Source organism: Ascaphus truei, chromosome 4 (assembly GCF_040206685.1).
Source record: "Ascaphus truei isolate aAscTru1 chromosome 4, aAscTru1.hap1, whole genome shotgun sequence".
Taxonomy (NCBI): Eukaryota; Metazoa; Chordata; class Amphibia; order Anura; family Ascaphidae; genus Ascaphus; species Ascaphus truei.
In genome coordinates this window covers 36344091-36356567 of record NC_134486.1, presented here as the reverse complement: position 1 = coordinate 36356567, position 12477 = coordinate 36344091, and positions in this window count along the sequence as shown.

The window sequence follows — 12477 nt, the reverse complement described above, 5'->3', positions numbered from 1 at the left end:
TTTTCAGGTGGTTGAAGAGCTAAAAAATGTCACTTCTTACTCCATAATACACCACCTTAACGAAGTATGAGTAGCTCCGTGGCTGATACTATACACTTCATACATAAACCTTGGCCCCTTGCAGACGCACTTACCAGAACGCCCTCCTACTGTCTATGTACGTTCCTTCTACTTACCACTTACATTGTAAGCTCTTCAGAGCAGGGACTCCTTTTCCTAAATGTCACTTTTTTGTCTGAAGCACTTCTTCCCATTGTGTTATTTGTATTATTTGTTATTTATATGATTAACACGTGTATTACTGCTGTGAAGTGCTACAGTATGTGCATTAATAGCCCTATACAGTATAAATAAAGATATACAGTACATACATGTATACATATGTACATAATATTTCCAAGATCCGCCTTTCCCCTGTCAAGCTACTGCTAAAATTCTAATGCATACCCTTAGGCTGCATCCCTGCTAGTGCTGAGCGGGCGGCGCTTGCGGAGGAGACTTACATATATAGATATATGTAAGTCCCCGCTTACGCAGTGCGAGCGGCGCTCGTGCGCGTGTACACATGCTCAGCCGCGTAAGTAAACAAAAAACCTATATTCCCCCCGCGCTGAACTACCCGCAATGCCCCCTCCCCGCGCGCACGTATAAGCCGGACACCTGGCACTCATGCTCTAGCGCTGTCCAAGCATGAGCGCGCTCAGCTCCAGCGGGGACCTAGCCTAATCCTCTTAATTCTGGATTATTGTAACATACAGGCAGTCCTCGGTTATCCAACGGAATCCGTTCTGGAAGTAGCATTGGATGGTGAAACCGTTGTAAAGTGAGTCCCATGTTAATAATCAGGGGCGGTGAGCATTTGATAACGCATTCTGGCATTGAAAAATGGACCATAGGGTTGCATTGTAAAGCGTCGGATATTCCATTCGTTGTAAAGTGAAACGTTGGATAGCGAGGACTACCTGTACTGCTAACTGGCCTCCCTTCCTTACATGTTCCTTCTTTGTAATCTCTGCAATATTCAGTTGCTAGAATCAATTAACATCTCCTAAAACAGAGTCTACTCACCTCCTCCTTAAATCCCTCTCCCACACCCACAGTCACTCCTACCAACCATTGTGGCCAAACACTGCCACCTACTGGGACGCGGCCAAATGTCCCATTCCGTTGAGAATAGACTGTGTTACAAGCCCAGCTTCTGGAAACAGCCCACACCCTATTTATTTTGTCCTGGTGCTCCTGTACTAACATCCCCCCATGTATATATCTGTTGGATGTTGTGAATTAACCTGAAGTGCTTGTTTTTAACATTTGTATCCTCTGGTGTATATCACCACATAACCAGGACCGGGCAGAAGAAATTAATAGCAGCTCCACTGATGACATGTTCACCTTCTACTGTTTTAGTGAGTCACAAAATTAGCTTGTCTGTCTCTCATATCCCTTAGCATAAGGGAGACTTTACAATGATGGATTCATTAAGGAGTGGAGAAAAAAATGGGAGTGAGCTATGCCACCATGTGAAATAACGGAGAGCTACCAGCCAGTGCCCTGCTGCTTTAACATTACAGAACAAAAAAACACGAAACTACCAATAAGCGTATCGCTATCTGGGAGGAGCCCTAGTTTTCACACTTTAACTCGCCAATTATGTCCTGATTTTTTTCAATATCTCTGATACTATAGTCCAGAGCCACCAACAGGTCAGGTTAAGGATATTCCTTCTTCAGCACAGGTGATAATCAGTCATTGACTGAGCCACCTGTGCTGAAGCAAGGATATCCTGAAAACCTGACCTAGTGGACTGGAGGTGGCCACTTCAGCTAAAGTACGTGATTTAAAAAGTAAGATCTCAAATAATTCCCACTAAGGGGGTCTCCTTATATTCGCTTTCTACAAGGATGAATCCTATACTTCTTTTGATCTTGACACCAAACTAATCAAACACACGAGCCAAGTAATACTCGGATTTCACTTCAATCCTATGAACCTCCCTAACCCCTTTATCCTTCCCTATTCTTGATGATTTTATATAACACAGGTAGTCCCTGGATTTAATGTTTTCCCTGTATTCACTTTGTTCTTGCAATTTTATTTATTGGTCTGATCTAACCAGATTGGCTATAACTTGAGTCCAAATACTTTCTGGGCAAGCTCCCCGCCTATCTGATCAACCTATCAAAGACTCAAAGCCCCCTCCAGTTTAATTTCAAGACTTCAGCTCTCACATTTTAATCTTGTCTGTAACTGTTACATACACCCATAATCATATGTTATTTTTAACTGTCCTGAAATATCTGTAAGTTGAATGTATAACCTCTGTTCATTTAATGTGACGAAGACTAGGAGGCTTATGAACAAGGTTCAATGAGTTCTTAAGCCAGCCTATCTTAACTATCCAAAGCAAAAGAAATGGAGACACCCAGAAACCGGACCAGAACATCTGCAGTTTAAACATTATGTAACGTGTTAGAGACTTGAACAGACAGGGAGCCTGGGATGTACACGATGTGATGTGGATGCACTTTTAGAATGATGCAAGAAGTATGCAGCGTTGGTGTGCTAGTAAGGGTTTCCATTATGTAACTTTTACAATGATTTCATTTTGTTTTCCATCAAAAAAAACTTCAGTATTCACAGTCCATGTAATTGGAGCACTCCTTGTCTTTGACTCCCTCCCTCGGTTATCTTCTCTCACAGAACAGATGAACTACAGTAGATAAGAATTGTCACAGAGGCCATTCCTGGATAACCAGTAACAACAGTTCAATGCTCTGACCTGAGATTCCTTATGAGGTTTTTTTTTCTTTTTGTCTCTCCCTTTCAGTCTACTGTACATGATAAACTAAAACTACAAATACAGATATACATATTCCTACACTTCTCCTTTGCCAGCGGTGACCAACTCCAGTTCTCAAGGGCCACTAACAGGTCAGGTTTTAAGGATATCCCTGCTTCAACACAGGTGGCTCAGTTGTTGACTGCACCACCTGTGCTGATGCACACTTTTCTACTGAGCCACTGATCGAGTTGTGTGCTGAAGCAGGGCTATCCCCAATAATTGACCTGTTTGTGGCCCTTGAGGACTGGCGTTGTCCAACTCTTCCCTGTGCAGGATAGGAAAGATGGAAAAACGGAGACACACATTTTTACATAGGAGGAACCGTCATGTGAAACCAATTCTCATAGCCTGACACTATATTTCTCCCTGAAGCAAATGTTTGCAAATTATTCAATGCATAATAATTCTAACAGCTGTTCACATTTCATGTGGCTGCATTGGTCATTGAGGAAAGTGAACTCATTGTAGGTTGTGATATATTTTACGGGGTCAATACTAAGGGGTCTTTGAAGATGAAATTAGTTGAATACATTCAATTAGGGATCCCTGATGAAGTGACTCTTACGAAACGCGTAGGATAGCTCTGCAGTTTTTACATGCTCCACATACACTTTCCAGCTCACTGCCAGACAATCAGGACCGTGCCTTAAGATATTCACTGAACATTCCATTTGACTATCAGTCACCGAGAGGCGCAGGTCTGTGGCGTCAGTGGTTGCCACGAGGGTTCAAGTCGATCTACGGCGGGTGAATTCTGGTATTGTGTCAGGAGTTTTTCTTTGCGCTATCTTGTCAGTGCATAGTTTCCCTCCCCCCCCCCCCCCCCACCCTTTCGGATTGAGTGGAGGGGCCGGGACTGAAGCTGAGAGTGACGGAGTCGAGTGCCTGCATCGTTGAGTGGAAGAAACCGCGGATTCATGAACCATTTCCATCTGGCAGTGGCGGATGCAAAGACCCTGTGCCCCTGATGACCCGGAGTGTACTTCTGAGTGGTGACATGTCCCTAACATGTACTGCCTGATTTTTTCTATTTAAGTGTACGTGCGATACTAACCTTACCTGCAATGAGCCAATATAATCACGTTTACTGCACTACGAGTTGTGCGCTGTTTTTTGTCGTTTGTTCACATGTTAAAAGCAACATGACGATTGCTTCGCAAGTTACTTCCCATCTTATATTCTTGTTTAGTCTGATCCTGCCCCACTCACCTCACCCCCTTTGGTCTTTATGCCCCCCTATCCCACTGCTTATTGCTCCCACTCTGCCTTTCCATTTACCCTCCTCTTTGCAATTTCTTCTTCACTCCACTTTTTTATTTATCCCTCGATCTTTCCACATCTCTATTTTTTTTTTATTCCACTGCTACGTGGCGTTATCCTATCAAGCTTCGAAGTCCAGTGATTTAGGACCAGATCGTAAGCATTTCAAATGTTAAAAAACGTATGTCACTGGCATGGGACGTCTATCACACACCACGTCTGTATTGTTAAATAAGAATTGCCTGATAAAGTGTATTTAAACTTGACTAATGACTTAATCATTTATTTATTTTTTAAATGGTCCCTTTTTCTTGGCAGCCAGAGTTTATTTCTTAGATCTGTTTGCCTTTTTTAATTCAACACAGTACAAAAGCACTTGGGCATCGAAAAACACATTTCTATTTCTAGCAGAGTCCTCCTTTCTCAGCCATGGTGTAGATCAGTGGCGTTTTTAAACGTTTTTGTTTTTTTATTAAGCAGATCATAGCACAGGTTGTAAAACACCTTAAATGCATGCTTGCTAATGCAAGTAGCCTGACAGAAAATGGGGGAGCTTGAATTAATAGCTACAAAGGAGCAGTATGATATCATAGGCATTACTGAAGCGTGGTTGGAGGAAACATCACTGAGCAGTTCACTTAGAGGGTTATTCCCTTTGCCGGAGGGATCGAGCAAATAGAAGAGGTGGTGGATTATATGTATGTTAAACCGGATTTGTAAGGGATGATGTTTATGAAGGGAATTATGAAAATGTAGAGACTTTGTGGATAGAAATTAGCAGTGGAGGTAAAAGTACAAAAAAAATGTTTGTAGGGATATGCTATAAACCTCCAAATATCTGTGAGATTGAGGAAGCCAAAATACTTTTGAAAATGGAGAAAACTAAAAACTAGGTTATGTTTGCATAATGGGTGATTTTAATTATCCAGATAGACTAGGGCAATGAGATTAGCATTACAACAAAGGGAAACAAGGTTTTGGGGGTGCTAAAAGACAGTTACATGACCCAAGGTATTCGGGAAGCAACCAGGGCAGAGGCATTAGTAGATTTGGGAATATCAAACAATGCAGGCGTAATAACATATTCAAGTCCGGGAACATTTGGGAAACCGTGATAACATGGTCTCATTTGAAATATATTATCAAAAAAACATTTAGAAAGGCAGCATTTAATAAATTGAGGCATAATCTACAAGGAATAAACTGGAATTATGTGTTTGCAGGGAAGCACACTTATCAGTTTATATACCCTTGGGTAATAAATGTAAAAGAAAAAAGTCTAAATCAATGTGGCTAAATAAACAGGTAGGGGAGGAAATGGAAAGGAAGAGGAAGGCGTTTAGATTTGTAGTCAGAAGGGATGGAGGTATCGTATCACAATTATAAAAGTTGCAAAAGGGCAATCAAATTAGCAAAAAATTAAAATTTAAAAAGGATTGCAATAGAAAGCAAGAACAACCATAAAAGGTTATTTAAGGACCCTAATAATAAAAAGATTAGAAAAGAAATATAGGACCCATTCAGTGTGAGATGGCCATGGATGGATCATAAACGGGGAATTACAGACCTGTATGCCTAACATCAATAGTGGGGAAGCTACTTCACTGTTAAGACAGGATAATATTCAGGAATACCTAAATTATTAGTAATAGTCAGCATGGATTTATGAAGGATAGGTCGTGCCAATCTAAACTTATTAGTTTCTTTGAAGTGGTAAGTAGGAATTTAGACCAGGGTAATGCAGTTGATGTTGTCTACTTAGATGTTGTAATGTAAAGGCTTTTGATATAGTGCCACACAAAAGGTTAGTGTACAAAATAAAGGCAATTGGACTCAGTACAAATATTTGCACCTGGATTGAAAACTGGTTGTAGGATAGACAGAGTTGTCGTACTGTAACTGGAACGTTTTCAGGTTGGGCTAAAGTTGTGTGTAGTACCTCATGGATCGGTACTGGGATCCCTGCTTTTAAACTTGTTTTTTAATGACCTTGACGTTGGCATAGAGAGTAAAGTCTCCATCTTTGCTGATGACACTAAATTGTGTAAAGTAGTAGAATCAGAGCAGAAATTTATTTCCAGAAGGACTTGGATAGATTGGAAACTTGGGCAGGTAAATGGCAGATAAGGTTTAATACAGATAAATGTAAGGTTATGTGTAGAGGGAGAAAAGGGGTGGCTCGGTATTAAAGGGGTTGCACCCCATATGGCCATCCCCTGACCTCACCAGAGAGACAAGGGGTTAACTGGACTGCGGTCCGGGGATGTGGTTTGCACCTTGTTATACCTTGAAAATGTATGTTCCCCTGTTCCCATGTTTCACCTTTAATGTTGTTTCCCAAGGCAGGGATAAAATCCTGCAGAGATTCCTTTGCAGACGCCATCTGCTAGGCTGATAGGTCATGAAGGGCAGCCGGCTGAATAGCCTAAGCATGGTGATCAAAAAGTTAACTGCCCTGATTGTTTACCCAATGTCTAGAGATTAAGTATTAATCAACAAACTCTGTCAGTCTAATTGTTACCTGAGGGCGGAGAATCATCAAACTGGAGTGGTTTGTAAGTGTTATGTCTACACCTACAAACAATGCAGATACTTCATTTGGTAAATTGATCGTCGCCCCTGATTTAAGTATGGGGCTACCCATAGATTCCCAGTACACCTGGGCTAATTAGCTGGGGGGCATGGGTTAATCTGTGTCTCCACGTTAGGGATTGGATACAGATAATTGTTCACCAATGGTCTGTATTCAATGTTAAGAATAGGGTTGCACAGGTCGATAAACTGTGTCAACCCTACAGTTTTTAGTTGTGCTTCTGATTCCACCTGGAATGTCACCGGATTGATGGAGAATTGCTAGCTGATAATTCTCCATTCCCCAACCCTAAGTAAGTGTTACCTTCTTGTCTGTTAATTGTACTATATTGATGTGTTCACCTTTTTTAAGGAATAAATTATATTTTATTATATCTAAGCCTCGTTCAGTTCAACCCAGATATTTGGTGTTCATTATATCTTGTCATAAGCTACCGTGACATTATGCATTTGGGAAACAAGAATAAACAGGCGACTTACAATTTAAATGGGGATACATTAAGAGAATCCTTGATGGAGAAGGATTTGGGAGTGCTTGTAGACAGCAGGATTAGCAATAGTGCCCATAGTCATGCATCAGCTTCAAAAGCAAATAAGATCTTATTTTGTATTAAACAGGGCATGGATGGAAGGGAAACAAGTATAATTATGCCCCTCTATAAAGCATTAGAAAGACCACATCTTGATAATGGAGTACAGTTGTGGGCACCACTCCATAAAAGACATTATGGAACTAGAGAGAGTGCAGAGAAGAGCCACCAAATGAATAAAGGGGGTGGATAATCTGATTTATGAGAGGCTAGCTAAATAAGATTTATTTACATTAGAAAAGAGGCATCTAAGAGGTGATATAATAACTATATACATATATATTTGGGGACAGTACAAGGAGCTTTCAAAAGAACTATTCATCCCAAGCGCAGTACAAATGACTCGTGGGCATCCCTTAAGGTTGGAGGAAAGGAGATTTCACCAGCAACAAAGGAAAGGGTTCTTTACAGTAAGGGCAGTTAAAATGTGGAATTCATTACCCATGGAGACTGTGATGGCAGATACAATAGATTTGTTCAAAAAAAGGTTGGACATCTTTTTAGAAAGGAAAGGTATACAGAGATATACCAAATAAGTAAACATGGGAAGGATGATGATCCAGGGAGTAATCAGATTGCCAATTCTTGGAGTCAGGAAGGAATGTTTTTCTCTTATGAGACAGAATTGGATGATGTGTCACTCCCGTTTTTTTTTCTTTCTGCCTCTCGATCAAAATTCTTATTCTATATTTATATTGACAGTATCTGTCTATATTTAGAATGGGTTGAACTTTGACGTGTCTTTTCATCCTCATCTTGCTATGTAACTGTTTTTTGTAATATATATAACTCTGTACCTCATTGTACCGCGCTGTGGAATATGTTGGCGCTTTACAAATAAACGCTCATCATATTACTGCCAAAAAGTCCCTATGACAGCATTATATACAATGGAAACGAACGCTATAACACATATAGAAAAGGCATGATTTTAATAGCCCTGCATTGTATAAGTGCTACAGTATGTACGCTCAATATCAGGTACACGAGAATTAGCTTCATGCACTTTCAAGAGTGTTTTCCCTCCTCTACTGGCTAGAATTGTACAGATGTTCTGTGTAACCATTTTGTCATTAGGAGCGCTTACCCTTAGTACAATCATTTTTTTTAAGTGTTTGTGTGCCGAGCACAAGCATTTTAAGTGAAACTTCTTTGCCTTTTGTCACAGAAATTGTATTTGTTATTGTGATGTTTTTAATTAAAAATCAAAACACAATTTCAGTGACAAAACACAAAGAAGTGTGACAGAACGCACGGGCACGACACTAATATATTTATACCAACTGTGAATTCTACGTTTGTGACTCGACGTGTGTGTGACTCTGCGTGTGTCTGATTCTGCATGTGTGCGATTCTGCGTGCATATGTGACTCTGCGTGTGTGTGTGGCTCTGTGTGTGTGTGCATCTGATTCTGCGTGTGTGTGATTATGCATGTGTGTGACTGCGTGTGTGTGCATCTGATTCTGCGTGTGTGTGTGACTCTGCGTGTGTGTGTGAGACTTGTGGTGCGCATGCGCAGAGGCCCGCAGCCATGCGCAGAGGCCGCGGTCAGTGATGCGCATGTGCACAGGTCCGTGGCCGTGCTCAGAGGCCCGCGGCCATGTGCAGGGGCCTGCGGCCCTAGTGTGCAGAGCACATGCGTGCTAGAAGAGAGTGGGGAGCACCAATGTACATGGTGGACAAGGGCGGTACCGCGCATGCGTGGTGGGGCCTGCAAGCTCCTCTTCTGTGCATGCGCGACGGGCATTCCCACGCGCCCATTAGCAGCATGACATCACTTTTGTTAGGGTTTTTCGTTACAAGGCAATGCATTTTTTCCCATGAAAACCCTGTAGGTGCCAGCAAAGTAGTTTCACTTCAAAAGGGGATAATACGTGTAGTATTAATTGTCAGTGAGCGAAAAAGGTAGTATTATTGTTGCACCTTTTTCATTAGCTGGAATTGCTTATACATTTTTGTAGCTACTGCAAGAGTTGAATTCTGCAGAATCATTTACCTGTCTCTGGATCTTCGCGTATAGCTGGTGTCGTAGGAAAGCAGCAGTCCATAAAGATGACATAGTTTAATACGTTGATGGCCAGGCCCACGATTCCAGCAATAAGGACCAACAGCGCGTTCTCTGTTTTCTCTGGACCGATAAACCTCTTGATGGCCTCTATCAGGATGCTAAACATGAGTGCAGCGGCAAAAACGGCATTTCCAAAAAGGCCCCTACAACGTCAGCCCGTGGGAAACCGTACGTGTTACTCTTGTGCCAACGGACCCTGCTATACCGGACCCCAACCAAACCGACTACCATGGAGATAAGGTGGGAAAGAACAGCAAAGCCGTCAGAGGACAGCGAGAGAGAGTTTCCAATGTATCCCACGGCCATCTCGCCCACAAACAAGAAAGCACTCACAACGCACATGAAGATGAGCCGGGCAGTTCTCCCAGTGTTGCGGCTCATTGTGGCTCCGTACTAGTCCTAACTTCTCTGGTGTGTGCAGGGACTGAGGAGTTAGCAGCATCGGTACTGCAGCTCTCTTTTATGTTTTGTCAATCAGCGCACATCACGTTTGCAAATATTTTTATGGCACAGTAAAATAATAAATATTTGAAAGGGCAATTTAAGTTGGGCCATATCGTATGGCCGGCGGTTCACGCCATGCGAAGGCCACGAAGCTCAACAGCAGAATGTAACTAGTATTAGGATGTGACAGTTTTCTTTGTGGTGGAAGTAGTAGCATTTTATAGCTAAAGCCGTGCGTGGTTACAGCAATATAATCACCTGCATGAAACTTTGGCGTTGAAGAAATCTGCTGCAATACAATCTAACAGAGGGATGTTCTCCGTCATATTTAGGTCCAGCTTAAATAATGAAAGATGAAAGATTAGGAAGACTTATTAATTTTGCAATTAACTGATCGCATTCTGACTTCATTACCATTTTCGTACATCACAGTAAAGGATATGAATAGCTTTGCCAAGGAAGACACAAATCTGCTTATAAAGAGCACAACTGCTGTATAACCTCTTTTCAAGTGGAGGAAAGGTTGCTGCAAAAATTAGAGTTGCAGGGATCAGGGGTGAGTTGTAACGCAGTGTTTGGAAAACGGCTCTTTTTAAGATTCAACGTCGAAATTCTCCAGTTTCTGTTCTCAGAAGAAATGTTATAGTGGTAAAGTGAAATAAGGCGCAAACAAATAAAAAGTGAACACTAATAATAAGTGACTAATCAAAATCTTAAATAGGTGATAATGTGATAAAATTTAAAATTTAAATGAATACAGCTTCACCCCTGCTCTTGAACCCACTTGGAAGGGGTAGTCTTCACTCTTCTCCCACAGTACCAGCAAAACACACAAAATCCACGGGGAGCATGCTCCCCGTGGATTTTGTGGATTTTTCTCAGAAGAAATGTTGGCATAAAAACTATGGCATTGAGGTAAAAATGGGGCAATTCTGGGAAACGATATACATGTACTGTATCAAAGAAAAAATCCTGTTGAAGTATATGGCATTTCGTGTTAGTGTGGTGCTGAGGCATACCTGCTGGTTCCGGAGAGCTGAGTAGCCGTGATGGTAAGGGGCAACAGAACAGGCTTTTGGGATTCTGTGGTTCTATATCATCGGTGCTTCAGCACCTCCAGCTGTGATGGCTCCCACCACAACACAGCTTAACCCTCTGCCCAGGTGCTGACACCCAGGCAGAGGTATAGTGAACAGATATATTTATTGGTTATACTGCAGCAGTTCTTCACTAGCATAGATGTTGATGTCCAAAGTCCCAAGACTTCTGGATTGTGCTTACCCCGATAGTATGGGGCCTTGAGTCTTGATGATCCCCAGGCCTTCAAGCCTGGGGTGGGCCAGCTCTTCCGCGCCATGGGAGAGTCTGACAGCCCGTGCTCTCTCCTTCCCAGGCAGAGCAAAACTACTCTAAATTTGCAACACCCACTGGTTAGCTTAAGGAAGGGGTTGGCTCATGGACTGTACCTATCTCTGATAGGCTGTACAGTACACAGGCCATGAGTCACCACCTTACTTTAATCACTCACAAGTGGGGGCGGAAACGGGGTCAATGGCCCATATATTAACTCATGAAGGCCCTGAACTTACTAGGTACTTACATCACAGATACACTGTGGGGCAAAGAGAGGTATTATGGGACATACCATGTTACATATATAATACTGCAATACAGTTTATATAGATCTTAATAAACATGGTTTTGAGTAACATACAACTGTTCACATGACATCTGGGTATACTGTATTGTGAGGCACAGAGCTCTTTACAAAACAAATGTAACTCTTATGCCACAGTTTCTGTTCTAACCAGGTAATAGGATCACACAGACGTTTGTACGGTTACTGATCTCTGCGATACACTGGGCAACCCAGTGATATAAAAGTGAGGATTTATTTATTTATTGATGAATAAATCTACACTTTTATATTACGGAGCTGCCCCGTGTATCACAGAGATGCATGTTCGGTGACCGGCCAGTCACTAACCCGCCCGAAACACGTATCCCTTCTTATAATTTTTAGCAAGCTAAAGGAGTGCGTTTCCCAGCCACACTGTTCTCTATTACTGCACCAGAGACGATGGAGCGTTCGAGATACGATCCACTTTTGAAGCACATTGTTGATAAAATGCATCACTGCCATGCATATGGTTTTCTCCGCCCCCCAAGCAATGCACTTGGCGTCCATTTTACTTTTTTTTTTTAAGCGGAATTTAAAAAAAAAAAACATTAACCTCCTAGCTGCCAGAGACCTGCAACAAATCGCGTTCCCGGCCCTTCTGTCTGCAACGACGTTTAGGTTTTGTTCTATTTGCATATTAAACAAATGGCTGGGGTTTAGTTACATCTCTCCGAGGCGGGGTTGGCCCCGAGTACTTGCCTGAATAAGGAGGGCTCCCAGAGCACGGGCAACTCTCGCACCTCCGGGAGCCCCCCGCGTTAGGAATTAAAGCCCTTGCTGCCAGTCGGGCCTGCAACACATTGCAGACTATTGGTTGAAGGCCTCTTTAGCAGTGACTGTGTGGATGTGATGCAATAATGTCCTAATGTGCGAGCTCTTTAGCTTGGGCAGTGAAGGGGTTAATGAAGCAGCACATGATGGGACAGGGACTACCCCAATCATCCATCTACAAAAGGGAAATTTATATAGGGACAAATTATGATAACCCCAACTTATCCG